The sequence below is a fragment of the Brachyhypopomus gauderio genome, chromosome 13 (genome assembly GCF_052324685.1).
Source record: "Brachyhypopomus gauderio isolate BG-103 chromosome 13, BGAUD_0.2, whole genome shotgun sequence".
NCBI lineage: Eukaryota > Metazoa > Chordata > Actinopteri > Gymnotiformes > Hypopomidae > Brachyhypopomus > Brachyhypopomus gauderio.
Genome location: NC_135223.1, coordinates 15,379,638 through 15,399,597, shown reverse-complemented (window position 1 = coordinate 15,399,597; position 19,960 = coordinate 15,379,638). Strand labels below are relative to the sequence as shown.

At 44.9% G+C, this 19,960-nt stretch overlaps 2 long non-coding RNA genes across 4 annotated transcripts; both read left to right on the top strand.

The window, feature by feature from the left end:
- Positions 1-61: 61 nt before the first annotated feature.
- LOC143473590 (uncharacterized) lies at positions 62-17,028 on the top strand. Of its 3 annotated transcripts, XR_013120559.1 has the most exons (8): positions 62-341; positions 2,013-2,188; positions 2,534-2,627; positions 4,846-5,763; positions 13,175-13,280; positions 13,543-13,691; positions 15,188-15,284; positions 15,679-17,028. It is a non-coding gene; the product is annotated as an uncharacterized LOC143473590 (long non-coding RNA). The 3 variants fall into 3 exon arrangements; XR_013120557.1 differs by having other exon boundaries at positions 13,543-15,284; XR_013120558.1 differs by lacking the exon at positions 13,175-13,280 and having other exon boundaries at positions 13,543-15,284.
- A 69-nt stretch (positions 17,029-17,097) lies between these two features.
- On the top strand, positions 17,098-19,908 carry LOC143473709 (uncharacterized). Its single transcript, XR_013120615.1, has 3 exons — positions 17,098-17,355; positions 17,534-17,736; positions 18,587-19,908. It is a non-coding gene; the product is annotated as an uncharacterized LOC143473709 (long non-coding RNA).
- Positions 19,909-19,960: the final 52 nt, after the last annotated feature.

Sequence of the window (19,960 nt, the reverse complement as noted above, 5' to 3'; positions counted from 1 at the left end):
CCTGGCTAGTGCAGGAACGCCGTCTAACGGGCCCGGGAGGGGAGACACGCCCCATGGACACCAGTCTTACTGCAGGCTCTATGGCAGTGGAGGATGTACAGTGGCCAGAGACCGCCCTGCTGGTGGGGCGGGGCTGCTGGTTGCTGCAGGACTCTCGGGACTCTGCAGACTTCTTAGTCATGTCACGACTTCCACTTTTGTCACATCCCAAAACCGCCGGCCAGGATGTGGAATCTAAACATTTACTTTCAGGCATTTAAGCTTTTAAAGGGTGTTTTTGAAGGATTGAAATTCACTGAGCAGGCGGATTTTGGCTATAATTTGCTTCCTGTTTGGACCAGGTCAGGAACCTCTGATCTCTGATTCTGATGTTGATCATTATTATTATTATTATTATTATTATTATTATTATTATTATTATTATTATTATTATTATTATTATTATTATTATTAATAATAATAATAATAATAATAATAATAATTATTATTATTATTGTTATTATTATTATTATTATTGTCACGGTGAGGCGGCCCCCTACCGGCCGTCTCTGTCCACAGCGGCTGTTGTTGTTATTGTCTGGTGACGTCATGTGCGTCCCTCAGGTGGGCGGAGCCCGTGATCCGTCTCACCTGAGGGTCGTTTGTTTGCCTATATATGTCTTGTCTTTGTACCAGTTGACCGCTGGTCATTATATCCTTAATTTGGATCTATTGCACGGGTTTTAGGTTTGCACACTTTATATTAAACCACCCTTTTTCCCTGAGACTTGGCGTGATCGCTTCCTTTTTGTTGCTCACACCTGCCCGTCACAATTATAAGAAGAAGAGAATTCGATTAAATGAAATGGAAAGTAAATGAATACAGATAAAATACAAATCTGAAAATTGACAATTAGGAAGTAAGGGTAACGTTAATGATTGATCAAGGGCTGGTGAGAATCCAATTTTCAGCTCCTGCAAAAAAAACAGTAACATACCTTACTGAAATAACGACAAGGGTTTGTACAACTAGTTCACTCAATTCTAACACCAAATTCATGGATTGCTATCCGATGTCCTTTCGATGTTGGTGATTTTCTCTGAGTGAAGGCAGCACTACAGACTTTCGTTGATCTGACCTCCCATCACAGACCTCTGATTCTTCTTTCTCCTGCACCATCACATCACCTCATAACACTGCTTAGACAGCCTCACATTTCCCCAGATTTATCTCCCTCTCCTGCAGGTGAGGTCTCTCTCTCTCTCTCTCTCTCTCTCTCTCTCTCTCTCTCTCTCTCTCTCTCTCTCCTGTAGGTTAAGTCTCCTCTCTCAGTCCTGCAGGTGAGGTCTCCTCTCTATCTCTCCTGTAGGTCAGGTCTCCTCTCTCTGTCCTGCAGGTGAGGTGTCCCGTCTCTCTCTCTCCTACAGGTCAGGTCTCCTCTCCTGCAGGTCAGGTGTCCTCTCCCTCTCCTGTAGGTCATATCTCCTCTCTCCTGCAGGTCAGGTGTCCTCTCCCTCTCCTGTAGGTCATATCTCCTCTCTCCTGCAGGTCTGTTCTTCTCTCTCTCCCCTGCAGGTGAGGTCTCCTCTCTCCTGCAGGTTAGTTCTTCTCTCTCTCTTCTGCAGGTCAGGTCTCCTGTCTCTCTCTCCTGCAGGTCAGGTCTCCTCTCTCTCTCCTGTAGGTCATATCTCCTCTCTCCTGCAGGTCAGTTCTTCTCTCTCTCTCCTGCAGGTCAGGTCTCCTCTCTCTCTCTCCTGCAGGTCAGGTCTCCTGTCACTCTCTCCTGTAGGTTAGGTCTCCTCTCTCTCTCCTGTAGGTTAGGTCTCCTCTCTCTCTCCTGCAGGTCCTTGTGAGGTCAGGTCCTGGCTAGTCACCCTGTTTTCCAAAACTCATGTACTGTGCTCAATGAGGGAGATCTAGTGTGTCTATGTAGATCCTATTGTCATATTCTCCTTTCTCTGTCTCTCTCTCTATCTGAATCTCTCTCTTGTTCTCCTTTTCTCCATCTCTAATTCTTGTTTTTGACGTTCAGCTCAGGATGTTTTTAGGAACACAGGTATAGAGCTCCTCCCCATGGGATGGCGCTCCCCGCCCACGTCCTGGGCAGCGGGCCACGTGCACTCCCCTGGGCCTCGGCAGGATCCTGTGTCTCCCTTCTCCCCGCTGCCTTTCAGGGGCACTTCCGCATGCTTTGGCTGGGGGGACAGTGTAAGTACAGGAGCAGGTGGATGCATGCCACCAACTGTCCATTATTCTCCACTCTTTTATGTTTGCCCCACAAGACATTCAACAAATGGGTGAAGGATTAGAGTTACAGGTGAATTTGACCTGAAACACCAAAGATTCAGCTTGAACATAGAAACAGTGTCTTCTTCTTCTCCTCATCCTCATCCTCATCCTCATCCTTCTTCTTAATTATTATTGTGTTAAGATTCTTATGAGCGCATGCATGCAGGAGTTTTCACATTAGGTGTTCAAGTTATTCTAAAGGGAAAGAGATCGAGAGTTTGTGTGTGTGTGTACGTATGTGTGTGCGTGTGCGTGTGTGTGTAGTCACGTAAACATGGTGGACCCTGATGTGTGTTTGGGTGGAGGTCGGTCCCCAGGGGTGGAGCCTCTCTCACGAGTCCAGATGACCTTGCTGTAGGTGAGTGAGTTGAACCTAAAGCATGACAGTGTGTATAGAGAGTGTGTGCTTGGAAATGATTAACTCCCAGCAAATAAAGGCCTTTTATCTCCAATAACACATATTAAACTGTACCTGAATATTTCCATTTGAATTAAAGATCGAATTAGATAAAAACTACATTATCCATTGTGTAAAACTCCTATACTTACCTATAAGCTCCTATAGCAGTGGTATATAGGTTGTTAATAATGAATGTCATATCAGCACCCATCTTTGTTCCTATCTCAAGACTCCATCAGGAACAGGGCAGTGAGGGGCAACATGAACTAGAGTTAAAGAGCAGGCCATATCCTCAGCGTCCTGTCCAGAGGAGGACTCGGGTGCTGGCCTGAGACACTGATTAAAGGAACTATTTCAACCTGACTGACAGGGAGGTAAGACAGAGAGATAGACAGGGAGTGAGAGAGAGACGGGCAGAGAGAGAATACAAACACCTGAATTTCGTCAGGTAAATTACGTGGAAAATCCACGTAAATGTCTCTGTGTGTCCTCAGAGAAGGGGGTCATGGGTCTTCACCAATCCACAACCCCTTCTATACCCCTTCACCTGTCCACACCTCCTTTTATACCCCTTCACCTCTCCGCACTCCCTATCCCACTCTTTAATACCCTTCCCACACTCCCCCTCTCCCCACACTGCCTCACACACTTCGTGCAGTCCTCACACTCGTGTGCACACATTCTGCTCCTCCTGTACCCCAACCGAACACACAAAAAACTCCTGCAGAGAAACCATCAGAGGAGGCGCAGGACTCCCCGGTGTCTTTGTGCTCCTCTGATCTGGAGCAGAGTGCAGAAAAGCTGAGCTTCTCCCCGAGAGCACAGCGGTGTCCCAGAGGGCCCTTCAGCAGTAGGGCTGGAAGCCCAACCTCTTTCATCCTAATCGCACACCCTCCCTGCCATTGTCTCAGGCCCAGCTAATCACACTCAGGGGTGACAGACCCACCGATTGAGCCCAATTAGGTACAGCTGTCACTCCCTTTGCCTCCCCTTTCAGGCATCCATTTAGAAGGAGGCCCAGCCTGTTGACAGTGTCCACAGGCCCCACAGGCCTTATCCTCCACAGAGCGCCTCTGCTGCCACAGGTCCGACCCACACGAATGAACGCACGACAGTTCGGTGAAGGCGGCGTTAGGCTGAGTGGGCAGGAGCGTGTGGGGAGGTGAAGGGGTGGGTGTCAGTGTCGGGGGGGGGGCGCCCTACTGGGGAGAGGGACCCTCTGCTCCGTCCGACACGGTTGGCCTGGAATCGGGTCCTGCATTGAGCTGTCGAAAGGAAAAGGAGAGAATGTGAACTATGGCACCAGCTTCGTGGAGTTTCTCAACCCAGCACTGGGCCCAGAAAGAACTGTATATGGCCGTGACCAAGTATCGGAGTTCTTTTGGGACCCATTGCTTTGGCTTTGTTCAGTGCTGTTCAGTTCAGCAGAGTTCAGCTGTGAATTCAGTTTACTTTGGTTAAAAAAAAAAAATCACCTAAAATTTTTTTCACCTGGAATTGTTTTCATTTATTTACATACACTTTTTGCAGTACCTACTTCTGGATAAGTTCATGGGTCTTTCAGACGAGATCCATTGGGCCCTAGAACTTTTAGTCAAGAGAAAGTTCTGGCTGGGCCTGGTCTTTGTGGATGTATTTCCTGTACAGTTGTACCACATGTCTAGTTTCAGGTCCGCATGCACATTGACACAGTGGAGCGCACCCATGAATTCAGATCTGAGTATTTGTCATAATGCCTTTTTGGACCTACTGGTTTTCCATACTTCAGACATCCATTCTGCCTTATCTATCAACCCACAGTCAGGCACTGGTACTCTGTTCCTCGGAGTGACACCGTTCATGATCTCTGCTAAGTGCGGGGAGAGATATACCTGCAGGACATAGTGGAGCAGGTGATCATAAAGACCCTCACAGGCAGGCAGCGCCCCCTAGAGGTCTACTTGCAGCAGATACAATACCCTTGCTAGGAGAATGATCTGTTGGTCTTACAGTCTAACAGCAGGGTGGTCCCTTTGAAGGTGGCATAGGTCATTTGTTGGGTTAAGTGTTCAAAACATGGAACTCGGATTCACTCCTTAGCAATGCCACAGCCGTATCTGTATTTGTGTGTGTGTGTGTGTGTGTGTGTGTGTGTGTGTGTGTGTGTGTGTGTGTGTTTGTGTGCATGCACATTCAGGGGGACCCTCAGACGGTGTTTTCCTATCTTCATGGTGGCATGGGTGTGCTCTGTTTCCATGACAGTGCAGAGCAGGAGATGGGCCTGAAGGAGACCCTGAAGCCCATGGGTGTCTCCTACAAGGTGTGACTGGTTCTTCAACAGCTTCGTCATGATGGGTACCACTACTATCCTACACACAGCCATCATTATGAGAGGTATCAGCTACGGTGGCTTGAGAAGGACATAGTAACTCTGCTGTGTTACTTTTAGCAGTCAAGAATGTCATACTGTATTTTTGAAGAGCTACCGGTCACTTGATTCCCAAAAGGTTTGACAATAAGCTGATGGTAATAGGTATGTTTCAGTAGTTCTAGTCATGTGTTTGGGTGGTCACAGTGGCACGTACTTTTCTGAGAAGTGATGAACCTCTAATATTTTGTGGGTTTTTCGTTTGGGTTTGCTAGAATATTGTATCATACTGACCTCTAGTGGTCCTCACTGTGAATCACATTGAGTTATCCATTTTCAGAATGAAGTACAGCATTGCCATTTTGTTCAAATAGTTTTTCTTAGCAAGACAACGTGCTGAACTACAGTGATCCAGTCATCCTCTTCATCATCATCATCCTCTACCTTTTTCTCCTGACCATCACACAGTGCTTCCTAATCCTTGCCTTCCTCAATAAGGCCAGCCTAGCCACCAACAGCAGGATCCTCTTCCTCGGCCTTTTGCCCACCAGCAAACACATGTTGACCACAGCTATACGGGACCTTGCAGACGTCCTGCTGGAGAAAGCTGACAGGATCTGTGTCTTCAGTTGTGTCTTATAATGACAGAACGAGTGATCCAAATTTGTGAACATGATCAATCAAATGACACTTTCCTTCTAATGGATTTTACATACACACACACCAGTGTGGGGAGCTGATGGCCTGGTATGTTGGACTTCTAAGAGATTGTTATTTTTATTGATAGTGTTTGTGCTAAAAGTTCATATTGTGTATGGATGTGTTGAACCAATTTGTTCATTGGAATGTATTTCCTCTGATTTGTGCCCTTTGTTTCCTTCATAATATTTCTGTATTAATAAGTTATTTAATATTACATAATTAAGTAACCTACTGAAATATGTAGGTAAGATAAAAAAACCGATTTAAACTGATAAGTAGCTGATACTGTACGTTGTGGTGTGGTGTTGTGGTGTGGTGGGGTGGGGTGGGGTGGGGTGTTGTGTGGTGTGGTGTTGTGGTGTGGTGTAGTGTGGTGGGGTGTGGTGTTGTGTGGTGGGGTGTGGTGTTGTGTGGTGTGGTGTGGTGTGATGTGTTGGCCCTGTGAGTGGTTCACTGTGTTATAGGGTCAGGTGGCTGCTCCAGGCCTGCTGTGGACAGGTCATCTACAAGGAGGGCCACGTCAGAACCTTCCTGGCCCATAATAGAGCAGGTGCCCTGGTATGTTACATAGTAATACAAGTGAGGAAACACAGTCTGACCACCCTGACCTGTCCTGAGAGTATACAGGGCTAAACAGATTGTAAGGGTTTTTATTACATGATGTAGGTTTCTTGTCTAGTACAATAGATACCCGCCTGCTAGAGGGTGGATTCCCCCCACAACACATGATGTCTGTTGGCCTGTTCTGTGTACAGAGTGTCAACTGGCACATCGCATGGCACACTGTGCTTTACGCTGAAGGGAGCGGAACATCTCCCAACATTCACTGCAGGAGCTGTGTATTCTCATACCACTGCAGGAGTTGTGTATTCTCATACCACTGCAGGAGTTGTGTATTCTCATATCACTGCAGGAGCTGTGTATTCTCATACCACTGCAGGAGTTGTGTATTCTCATACCACTGCAGGAGCTGTGTATTCTCATACCACTGCAGGAGCTGTGTATTCTCATACCACTGCAGGAGTTGTGTATTCTCATACCACTGCAGGAGTTGTGTATTCTCATACCACTGCAGGAGCTGTGTATTCTCATACCACTGCAGGAGTTGTGTATTCTCATACCACTGCAGGAGTTGTGTATTCTCATATCACTGCAGGAGCTGTGTATTCTCATACCACTGCAGGAGTTGTGTATTCTCATACCACTGCAGGAGCTGTGTATTCTCATACCACTGCAGGAGCTGTGTATTCTCATACCACTGCAGGAGTTGTGTATTCTCATACCACTGCAGGAGCTGTGTATTCTCATACCACTGCAGGAGTTGTGTATTCTCATACCACTGCAGGAGCTGTGTATTCTCATACCACTGCAGGAGTTGTGTATTCTCATACCACTGCAGGAGCTGTGTATTCTCATACCACTGCAGGAGTTGTGTATTCTCATACCACTGCAGGAGTTGTGTATTCTCATACCACTGCAGGAGTTGTGTATTCTCATACCACTGCAGGAGCTGTGTATTCTCATACCACTGCAGGAGTTGTGTATTCTCATACCACTGCAGGAGTTGTGTATTCTCATACCACTGCAGGAGTTGTGTATTCTCATACCACTGCAGGAGTTGTGTATTCTCATACCACTGCAGGAGTTGTGTATTCTCATACCACTGCAGGAGCTGTGTATTCTCATACCACTGCAGGAGCTGTGTATTCTCATACCACTGCAGGAGTTGTGTATTCTCATACCACTGCAGGAGCTGTGTATTCTCATACCACTGCAGGACTTGTGTATTCTCATACCACTGCAGGACTTGTGTATTCTCATACCACTGCAGGAGTTGTGTATTCTCATACCACTGCAGGAGTTGTGTATTCTCATACCACTGCAGGAGTTGTGTATTCTCATACCACTGCAAGAGCTGTGTATTCTCATACCACTGCAGGAGCTGTGTATTCTCATACCACTGCAGGAGTTGTGTATTCTCATACCACTGCAGGAGCTGTGTATTCTCATACCACTGCAGGAGCTGTGTATTCTCATACCACTGCAGGAGCTGTGTATTCTCATACCACTGCAGGAGCTGTGTATTCTCATACCACTGCAGGAGCTGTGTATTCTCATACCACTGCAGGAGCTGTGTATTCTCATACCACTGCAGGAGCTGTGTATTCTCATACCACTGCAGGAGCTGTGTATTCTCATACCACTGCAGGAGTTGTGTATTCTCATACCACTGCAGCAAAAGTCCAAACTCAGAAAATCTGTATGGGAGATTGTGCAGATAAAAAACAATGCCGATCCCTGAGCCTGTGCTGTACACACATCGGTCTGTAGACCCACCTACGTGTAGTATGAAAACAGACCGGACCATTACAAGTCCTTATTCCATGGGGTTTAATAGCCTGGACACTTAGATTCATCCCTGAAGACTTCAGTTAACAGTCTGTTGATTAGAGGTGTTTTCCCTGCACTAATCTACCTGACTCAGCTCACGGAGTGATAATGAGGCCCTTAATAAGCAGAATCAGGTGTTACAGAAAACACAAAATCCACAGTGCACAGGGAAATACCAGTACAGAACATGGAATGTCTCCAACACAGTATATGGGGTGTCTCCAACACAGTGTATGTGGTGTCTCCAACACAGTGTATGTGGTGTCTCCAACACAGTGTATGTGGTGTCTCCAACACAGTGAATGGGGTGTCTCCAACACAGTGAATGGGGAACACAGTGAATGGGGTGTCTCCAACACAGTGAATGGGGTGTCTCCAACACAGTGAATGGGGTCTCTCCAACACAGGGTATGGGGTGTCTCCAACACAGTGAATGGGGTGTCTCCAACACAGTGAATTGGGTGTCTCCAACACAGTGAATTGGGTGTCTCCAACACAGTGAATTGGGTGTCTCCAACACAGGGTATGGGGTGTCTCCAACACAGTGTATGTGGTGTCTAATAATACTTTGTAGGCTGCTTGAGGTTACTCACATCAGTTAGCAAAATAGAAAACGTCCCACTGATATTCACAGTAATTTCTTTCCCTTAACTTGTTTTGATTTAGCTCACTGAGCAATTAGGAATAAATGATGTAACAACTGGCAATAATGCACCTTTACAAATGTATAATAGGCTTTCATATCCAAAAAACACGTTTCTGTTGTTGCCATCTAGAGACGGTTCAGGAACACTGTTGGGGTGGTTTGCAGTAGGGATGCCTGGATCTGGTGGGGGTGTTTAAAGCAGTAACTGTTCTGTGTTCTGATACTCTTTGTGTTTCAGTAGGTGCTGCCCTCACAGCACGAGACGGGTTCAGCCACTGGACCTCCTCTCCTGCACACTGAGGCTCCCTTTCCTAATTATTGCCAGTGGGAGAAACACGCTTTGCTTGCTGTTTTTGCACACAGTGTGATTCATATGCACCCTGTGCACTCATCAGCATCCCACCTGCCCTGAGCTGTAAAAGGTTCAACTCAGAAAAACCAATTAGATTATGTCATATGTGGGGCTTTGGTGTGTTTTTCTTTTGATCTAATCTAGTGAATTGGGACGCCACACATTCAGTGATATGGAGCAGAGACACGGTGTCACGGTGGCAGATTATCATGATAAAAGATAAACTTATGAGGACACAGAGATAGTGTGATGACAGTGACACATCTGGCAGCAGAAGCCCCCTGTTCCTGAGTGTTGTCTGCAGGAGAGACACTCTCTGACTGCCGTGTTTGGCCCCGCCCAGCTCTGGAGGCAGGGCCCACCCTGGTCTGCTCATGCCTGAAGGGTGAGAAGCTGGCTGAGGTTCAGCAGGAGCTGTAGTGTGTCAGCTCTACCGGCAAAGCCCCCCCACACACACATCCTCTGCCAAGTCTGTGTATCCAGATGTTTGTATTGGTGATGGGAAAAGGGGGTTTTAAGTTCTGATGATAAGAAGTCATAAATAAGGCAGACTAATTACACAAGGTTTGATGAGCAATATTTATCTGCATATATCTTAATTAAGAAGCTTTTGGAAGTTCCTTTTTAGGTATGTGATAAAAATGCTAATAAAAGGAAGTAAACTTAATAACCCTGGGACTACTTTTACTTTACATATCCCTAAGTTCCTAATAGGCCTGTTACATAGGACTGACACTAAAATGTACAGTTCATGCATTCTAGTCAAAGGTAAATAATTTACTCAAAACAGCCCCATGGGCCATTCAGGCCCCTAGGGCCTATACGTGCTTGAACCTGGAATCACTGGAAACTGGAAATTTAATATTTGTTATGATGGTGATTCAGCAAAACCACTTGACCAGATGTCCTGTGTTCAAATTCATGATTAGACTTAATATGACATGTACCTCTGACCTTATAGGAACTAAAGGTTTTCTTGAAATTTTCAAGCTCTAAAAATGCTGCTATTATACTGCATCAGGCTTTTCACTTTGGGGAGCTGAGTGATCATGGCAGGCTGAGGAATCTTCACCTCACTGTCAAGAAGCATTTTAGAACAGTTTCCTGAACTGGTGCTTTACCAGTGTGGCACCATGTCTGTTGAACCTGTCTGTTGCCATGGTTCTTGAGGGTGGTACTAAAGTGGGCCTAAGTCTGGAGCAGACCCACACTCCAGACACTCCATACACACACACACACACACACACACTGTTACAGGGGCAGGAATAGCTGTGATGGGATTTATTGAAACTGAGTGTGGGACCTTCCTCATCACTGGTTTGAGCTGTCGGTAGAGAAAAAAATTTGAGACCTTATCATTGTTGCTCTGAAAGCTATTTGAAATCTACTGTACATGTGTGCAGTACAGTCAGGTGTTTATTGGTTATGTGTTTTTCTCGAATGTCCATGTAATGTGTGTGTGTTTGAGTGTGTGTGTGTGTATGTGTGTGTGTGTGTGTGTGTGGACGCGTGCAGACTGTACAGTGATCCTTTCCACACACAACATGAAGAAAGCAGACCTGCTCAGTGACGATGTGGCTGGTGGGTTCTGCTGGGGACTTCCACCTCACACCGGTCTGTCGTGTTTAACACAATCCACCGTGCACTAGGAGAGGTGCTTACGCTGCCTTTGGTGTGTCTGTGTGTACATGTGTGTCTGTGGGTGTAGTACTGATTGGCTGTGTGATCAGACCATGTGTCATTTGAGAAAGTGATATAGATCACAACAGGGACCAGGTTGGAGCTGAAGCTGCATTCTGAGGTCCTCTGGCCTAAAAGAGACACTAAGACCTTCTCACTGGATGCCTGGCCTGGGGATTCTTGTGCTTTTATTCAGGATATTCTTATCCTGCTTTCTTTTAAAGAAGAATCATCGGCTTAGACCTGGAGTGACATCCCAGGGGAAGACACTCTTTAGAGTGCTGGGTTTCACTTCAAAGTAACTGGCAGAAGCCCCTGAAACCATTCCTTCATGGTCATTAGCCAAGGTTTCAGACTGCTAACACTCTACTTGTGTATGTGTGTGTGTGTGTGTGTGTGTGTGTGTGTGTTGGGTAGATTCTCTTGTCCAGACCTACTTTCATATGTAACAGAATGTCTGCTGCTCTGGGAATCGAACTTGTGGAAGTCCTCCATACCTTGGTGGCTGTAGTGGCTTGATCTGCCTGCTCTACCAGGAGTGTGTGTGTGTGTGTGTGCGTATGTGTGTGTGTGTGTATGTGCGCGTAAATGTCACTCCACTGATGTGTCTCTGAAAACACTCTCTGAAACATCTGAGGCCAATATCTATGAGTATCTCCTCTAGGTGCCTGAAGAGGCAGGCGGTTCCCCAGGGTTGGACTCCCTGTCTGGGCTCCTGACACACCAGCTCCTGGAGATGTTTTTTCTCTTATATTTACAATTCTCTGATTTATAGATGCAGGCAGCTGTTCCCTCTGCCCAAAGTATATAGAGAGCGAGTCCAGTGGGACAAAGCCAATGGCCGATGGGCGGACAGTACGGCACACTGATAAATCAGTATTTATTTAGTAAGATACGTGAATCCATGATAATTGAGTACTTAGTCATATGACTTCAGTGTTAACACTTTCCATATAGGATCATTGTTAATAGTTTCCTGCTTGCTTTCATTTACCTTTAAAGAGATAGTCCTATCAAAACTGTTGCCATGGTAACTGTGAATGGAAACTAGCATAGTGCTATAGCAAGTAATTAATATTAGCATGAACTAGGACTGCACAATATATTGGTTGTAATTGCCTGTAATGAGCCCTTTAAGGAATCATAAAGATTTTACGTTTGCCCGGTGAACATCTGACTAGTCTCAGACATTCCTGATGCGTATTGTATGATATATAACAAATGTCAGTAATGTAATAAATGCAATGTAAATCATTTAATAAATGTAATCATTTAATATAATGCTGAAAGAAATAATACAGGTCCCATTAAAGGTTCATGAAGGTGTTTTTTATACTGTCACAAAACAGTATCCTGGATCCTTAGCATTAGCCATTTCTTTATTATCAGAAAAACTGTTGACTCATAGGGTAGGAGCTGGGGGTGTCTGAGCTGGGGGTGTCTGAGCTGGGGTGTCTGAGCTGGGGGTGTCTGAGCTGGGGTGTCTGGGTGTCTGTTAGCCAGCTGGGGTGTCAGAGCTGGGGTGTCTGGGTGTCTGTTAGCCAGCTGGGGTGTCAGAGCTGGGGGTGTCTGAGCTGGGGTGTCAGAGCTGGGGTGTCAGAGCTGGGGGTGTCTGAGCTGGGGGTGTCTGAGCTGGGGGTGTCAGAGCTGGGGGTGTCTGAGCTGGGGGTGTCTGAGCTGGGGGTGTCAGAGCTGGGGGTGTCTGAGCTGGGGGTGTCAGAGCTGGGGGTGTCAGAGCTGGGGGTGTCTGAGCTGGGGTGTCAGAGCTGGGGGTGTCTGAGCTGGGGTGTCTGTTAGCCAGCTGGGGTTTCCTGCCAGCTTCTTCAGGGAACTGGAAGAAGTACCCACAGGTATCAGCCTCTGCTGGGTGTGCTACACCTCACTGGACCCTGGCACTCATGTGGATAACATCATCATAATACATAATAATACATACATCATAATAATACATCTTGCAGATATTCTTCAAAGTTACAGCAGAGAGTTCTTTCAGCCCCCAGGCTGACATGACGGTGACTGTGTTATGACACTGGACTTGCTGCAGCCTTCATGCTATAGGCTGAGCACTTCCTGGTTTGTTCTGTCATACTCTACAGATTTTAGTTCAACTTTATTTTAATAGCACTTTTTATAATATGCTGTCAAAGTAGCTGATGTACTGATATGTATCAAAGAACAGAACTGACATTGGTAACATATAAAATGAAGCAAAAGCAGTTTTATTGTTTTGGTAATGGGTAATGTAGTCAAGTAGTGTTTTAAATACACTTGAATCTTGTTTGGAGAAGAGTTATTTTACTGCTGTTTTACAGTGCTCATGAAAAACTGCTGGTTTCTACTGGCTGCCATCTGCGTTGGTTTGTTTACTGAGCTTTGCGGCCCCTTAGCTTCTGCTGCCTGGTGTGTGTGGGTCTCTGCCGGCTCTTTGGCCTCCCTCTCCAGCCTCATTCTGACGCTCAGGGTGTTCTTTAGGATGGTTGGAGAGACACGCAGGTGAGCTGCTCTGACCAGTCTCCCTCTGTCATCCTCGCACTCTGATTGGCTCTTCCTCTCACTCATAGTAATGAGTATGAATGTATAGAATGTATGTTTATATGTGTGTGTGTGTGTGTGTGTGTGTGTGTGCCTGGGTGGACCTAAGTGTGTGATGAGAAACTTACCCTTGTATGTTCCTGTTTATTCAAGTGTGTGTGTGTGTGTGTTTTAGATTAATCTAGGATGAACCTTGATTAACCCTATCACTGCCCTTTCACAGAATACACATGTAGCAACACCCTGAGTGGGAGGTGTCCCCAGTAGACCCCACCCTCACCACCATGCTAGCCAGTCCTGAGTGGACCAAGCACAGGCATCATGGTGTTGCGGTGGCTACCCAGAAGGCTCAAGTAGCTGCTTTAGATGGAGGTGAGACATGTTTACTGCTTTTTTCTCTTATGTTTGAAATGTGATAAATGAGACTCGTTCCATACCAGTATATATCTTCTCTGGTATTTATATCGACAGCTCTACTGTTGATGTGAAGTAACTTGTTAACTTTTTTATTTGTAGTTTAAAGAATACGTCCTAGCTGAATAAACAGTGGTGTTATATTCTACAATGTTTTATGTGGATGGTACAACATCTCCCTCTGGTGGACATTGTGTGCAGTGCTTGTGGGTGAGAGCTCACCGGCAGTTTGCTGTAGGTACAGAGGCACCTGGGGGGCAGTTCCTGGAGTGTGTCCTCAAGCCATCCAAGACTATTAGGCTCAATTAGAGTGACTACTTCACATAACAGGAACCAATAGCAGTTTCTGCTAATATAGCCGCTACCAGTATCTGAATTAAGATCTCTGTGCTAACGACAGCTAATGAGCCTGTATGGCAGTGAGCATACTAACAGAAATACATAGCAACATATACATTTGACAGACTTCATAAGGAGTGGGGCTATCTCAGGGCAAGCTTTAACATTTTTGGAATGATGCCATACACAAATTTTATGTAATGGGCCCTGTGTATGATGGAAACGGTTTTGGAAATCTACACGGTGCGGCAAAATACCTCGTGGGCGTTTAGACCTGATGACTTAGGAGGCCGTTGTGCATTATCGTTTGGTAAAATGAGAAGAAAGTGAGTGAGCTGCGTGTGCACTAGAGGGTGTTTCTGGAAAACCGCTCTCTTCTGCCACTGCTTTACGACCCTTCAGAGCAGCCATCACACCTGATGGGTAATGATTCCGGCGATATGGCTGTCCATTCCATTATGGATCCACCATGATGCTGAGATGTTTGCAGCAGATATTCTGACATGCTGTCAAGAACGTCAAGATGTCCCCCTCTTGATACAGTCGATATTTCTGCAGTCTTTGCAACCAAGGGGTCTGTAAATCTGAGCACAGGCCGCTTGCCATGTACGGATGCTAACGGTGTTAGCTACTGCACATGGTAGACAGACTGCCTGACTGCTATTAGGACTAATGAACACGTGTTTATTCTCCTGCCTGTTTTCTTTCGTGATTATGTTCAACTTTAATTATTTAGGTTTAAATGTAAAGTATGTATGATGATTTTGTCTACCATGTGTAGTTTTGTATGTGAATGCTACATGCTAATTTTCCTTTTAAATTCAAACAAATCATAATTTATTTAGTGATACTGCTCATATATTGCTTATAGGGAAAAAAAAACGTCAAACTTGCTAGTGAAGGACTTTGCTACATTTCTGAAATACATGGAAACTAAATACAATGTTAAATACAAGTTTTTAATACATACATATTCAATGCCTATGCTTCATCACAGTCAATTTGTTATTTATTAAATGTATTATTCATAAAGAGCTTTTGAATAATTAGTGTCTAATTGGTGTCTTTCACACCTTTGTGGTCTTCCTGAATGTGCTGAGCAATGCCATCCTCAGACCCAGTCTTCCTGCTTATGCCAGCCCTATCAGTGTGGCATCAGTGTGGCAACACAACAGTGATTCTCTTAGTTTTACTAAGGAGCAGCTGTCAGAGGTTAGTATGTACATGTCTTTGAGCTGATTTATTGTCAGAGCCCTAGACTGATACAGTTAAACATAATTGCCTCAAACTGCCCAGTTGGCATTACAAACATTTCTCTTAATTGTTCTTTTTGACAATGTGGGTTTAATTCCAAATGGTGCAGCATAAAGCAGGATTTCTGGGTTAGATAGTCAGTTTAGGATTTACCTGGGGGCTTAACGTAGTTAACAAGAGCGCAACAGAATCACAACAACTCCTCAAAGTTGGGCTGTGTGGTAATGTATTCCCTTAGCTAACTGCCATCTGTCTTCATGGATATCTGTCATTTAAGCTTCACTGGTAATGTGTGGTTTTGTTAATTCACTTGCCTTTCTGGAAAACCTTTCTGTTGTGCTTTCTTCACTAGTACATTAGAGAGAAACACTGAACAGGGTGTTGTTGAGGCCACGCACTGCTGGACGTATGTATGGAATTTTTTCTGTTGCTGATGTCATCCACTGTTTTATCCTGCGGTGTTAAATATCATTTACACACACTGTTCACATCAGTCATCAGCTTTTGGCTTTAATTGTGAGTGTTTATTTCCTGTCTCTCCAGGTGAGGGCAGCTCTGGATAAAGGTCAGCTCTGTAGAGAGGGCAGCTCTGTGGGTGAGGGTAGCTCTCTGGGTGAGGGCAGCTCTGTGGGTGAGGGCAATTCTGTGGGTGAGGGCAGCTCTATGGGTGAGGGCAGCTCTGTGGGTGAGGGCAGCTCTATAGGTGAGGGCAGCTCTATGGGTGAGGGCAGTTCTGTGGGTGAGGGCAGCTCTTTGGGTGAGGGCAGTTCTGTGGGTGAGGGCAGCTCTATGGGTGAGGGCAGTTCTGTGGGTGAGGGCAGTTCTGTGGGTGAGGGCAGCTCTATGGGTGAGGGCAGTCAGTGGACCGTCTTATTAGAGAGAGGTCAGGTGCTCATGCGCTTGCCTCTGAAGGGCCTCTCATCGTGTGTTTAGGCCCGTCACACAAGCTTGCTGTTGCAGCGGCTGGTGAAAGACGAATAGGTGAGAGTGAAACAGACTGGAAGTCCAACTGGGATTGGAGTAATTTGTCAGTGTCTGCTTTTGACCGCATGTTTGTTCTTCAGAGTGGATGTTTGTATGTCCCGTGCCCCCCCCAAATCACATTAACTCAGAAAGAGAGCAGGAACGCCGCCACTGAGGACCACTGTGGGGCACTGTCAGGAAAGTGAAACCTGAAGTGGGCAACTGTTAGCAAGGAAACAAATATTTCTAGAGAAAAGGGATTAAAGCTAATTAACTTTTTAAATAATTCATTAAATTTTTTTATTTAAAGTAGTCTTCATCCTGAATTACATTTTGTAGTTGGTTGTGCCCTTTTGTGATATTGTGTGACATTGAAATAAATGTTTTTTTTTTCAATTGTTAACACATTAAAATGGATTCTCCAGTTATTCAAAGCTTTACCTCAACTGCTAGTCCTGAAATACACATATATGCAAAAAACTCTTTTCAGTTCCCAAAGCACACTTAACCTGATGCCTTACAGAAAGCACTGCCACTCAATCACTGAATCCCTGTATTATTCAGGGCACAAAACGGCACACAGCTGTGATTGTCTAAACACAAACCAGCTGAATTTACAACACATTCTAATTGTCGCATCAACCAATGAGGGAGCAGTTTTGCCAAAGTGAATTCATGCATAAAAGGGATGATGAAATTGCAGATGACATCAGAGCACCAATTATTGAGCCTGTCCATTCTCATCTGTATTCATAGTCAGTACAGTCATTCAAAGGGGGGGGGGGGGGGGGGGGTCACTTTGCTGCACTGTAGAGTCCTGCTTTGTTTCTCTATGTGGAATAAAATTTTTGTGTGGAAAATTATTTGTACCCTTGCATCACCTCATCATAGAGAGAACTTTGGTGATGCCACACCTGCCAGTGGTGGAAGAAGTACGCTGTATTGCTGTGGTCTGTGGCAACAGCGCTGTTAATATAAAGGAAATCTAAAGATAAAAACTAAAGGACATCAGTTTTCCAAGGCACTCGGGGTGCACACCCTTCCCTGAGACCTCCAGCACAGCTGAGTGAGTATAAAATGGCTTTATTGAGTTCTGTTCCAGCACAACAGTGCGAAAGAAAGAGGCAAGAAAAAGCTGCCGCTCCAATATACAGAAATTACTGCCCTCGTGAATTAATGTGTAATAGTATACACAGCCATGCCACTATTTTATGTACGGGCAGTGAAATTGCTTTTCTTTTCAGAGAGCATTTGTGCTGAAGTCGATGGGCACTGCAGGAATTATCTACGCTGAGGCAGGCTTTAACCTTGCAAAGAGTATGAGAAACATCAATAGCTGCTTCGCTTTGGGTCCCTGTCACGGACATGTCACTCTGTCGTCAACCTCTACGACTGCTACCTTCAAACTCTATGACCGTAGTGTATGACTGACATCCATATGAAAGGGGTAAAAAACAAAACAAACTATATATAATATAAGCAAACCTTTCAAATACAAACTGGTTTCTTCTACTACTAATTCAGAAGCACTTTGCTTGCAAACCAGATGAAGAACCTCTGAAACATCCTGTTTCTTTGGAAGTTTTGTGTTTTGTGCTTGACTGCAAATGTTAAACTTTTGTGTGTTTTTGTGAGTGCTTGTGTGTGTATAACATGAAAACTCTTGTCGTGAAAAAAATACATGTGCAATAATGTACCTCTGCTGAACAGAATTGGAGCTCTTATGCTGACACTGTTGTGATTACATTCACAGTTTACTTTATAAAGGTGTATTGTTCTGTTTATCAGTATATTCAGTTAATGTTTGCAATTCAGAGCATTATTGCTTTGAAAGCTCTAGTGTCAAGAAGGCAGCAAAGTTTATATACTTAATGCATGTCTGTGTTTTGATTAAAGTTTCATTTTGAGCAAAGTTCACATGGTTTTGATTCAGCTCTTGGGATGTGACAGTCTGAGGTTGGGAGAATAAAGTGTTTAAAGGGTTTTGGAGAAAAGCTACACTAGCTACATGTTTTGTTGGAAGACTAATACTGAACACAGCATATTGGAGTCACTTCCATCCTGGCCCTGTTTGACAGTGTGAGTGTGATAGAGCACCTCTCAGTGGTGATTCCTCCAGAACCCAGACCTAGGCCAAATCACACAGATCGTAGTTTCCCTCTTGAAAGAGTAATAATACATTCAGTCCCACTATAATCTCCCTGCCTTATTCCCCCTCTCTCTCTGTCTGTTTATCTCTCTGGATTCTGTTTAAGTATAATCATAAGGGTTCTGAAAAACGCCCTGTTCACTTCCAGGCCGGGGGCTAATTGACACAGCCGTGAGCCGTGACAGATGTCTGCGCACGCTTTAGTGAGTCACTCTACCCTCTCCTCCTAACTCTTTCTCTCTCTATCTCTCTCTCTGCCTCTGGCTGTTGATAGACACCGTAGCCCCATCCCTGGTATACCCCTGGACGGTCTAGACAGTCCCTCTGAGATTTGCTGTATTCTTAAACAACTCCTGGACTTGGCCTTTCAAAAGTCCTCTCAAATCCTAGGGATGCTCATTAGGGGCCTGGGAGTGTGGTTTGTATTCCAGAGCCCTGTGGTAATGTGGATCTTCCTTTTATCTGTGCCTCCCCAGTACAGCCTACATGTCTTTCTCTTCCGTAATTAGTGGAATCTGTGTTGTATACACTGAGGAAATGGTGTACCCAGAAACCTTTGCTAAAATTCACTGTAAACTCTTTCATGAGGTTGATGGATAATGGCATGAAAGCAGAGAAGTACAGTGTGAGAGAAGTACAGTGTGAGAGAACTACAGTGTGGGAGATCTACAGTGTGAGATATTTACAGTGTGAGATATTTACAGTGTGAGATATTTACAGTGTGAGAGATCTACAGTGTGAGATATTTACAGTGTGGGAGATCTACAGTGTGAGATATTTACAGTGTGGGAGATCTACAGTGTGAGATCACTTCGCTCTCAGGACGCAGGGTTATTAACTGTTCCTAGGATCAAAAAGATCACAGCAGGTGGAAGAGCCTTTTCTTTTAAAGCTCCACAATTGTGGAATAATCTTCCTGCCTCTATTCGGGACTCAGACACAGTCTCATTGTTTAAAACTCGATTAAAGACTCATCTGTTTAGTTTGGCCTTTGATTAATCTGTTACATAGTTACTACATCTCGTATCTTTTCTCCGAGGTTCACCTGGAGAGTAACATTGCAGTCGGAGCCTACAATACCAGCATCGCTGCTCCGACATGGAATGAAAGCCTGGTGTTCATTAACAGACATTTACAGTGACAATATCAAAACCCAGAACTTTCATTTTTACCTTTACTTAGTCTGATTGTGTGATTTGTTTGTGACTTGTGTATTTGTCTGTATTTCGTGTAATTTGTGTGTTAACGGGCCGCCCAATGGAGGATGGGTTCCCTTTTGAGTCTTGGTTCTCCCGAGGTTTCTTCCTAATCCCCACCATCATAGGGAGTTTTTCCTCGCCACTGTCGCCTTTGGCTTGCTCATTAGGGTTCTGGACCCATAGTATTGTTAACCTTTTAAATCCTGTAAAGCGCTTTGTGACAACATGTGTTGTGAAAAGCGCTATACAAATAAACTTTGATTTGATTTGATTTGATCTACAGTGTGAGATTTGTTGTGTGAGATATTTGCAGTGTGAGAATT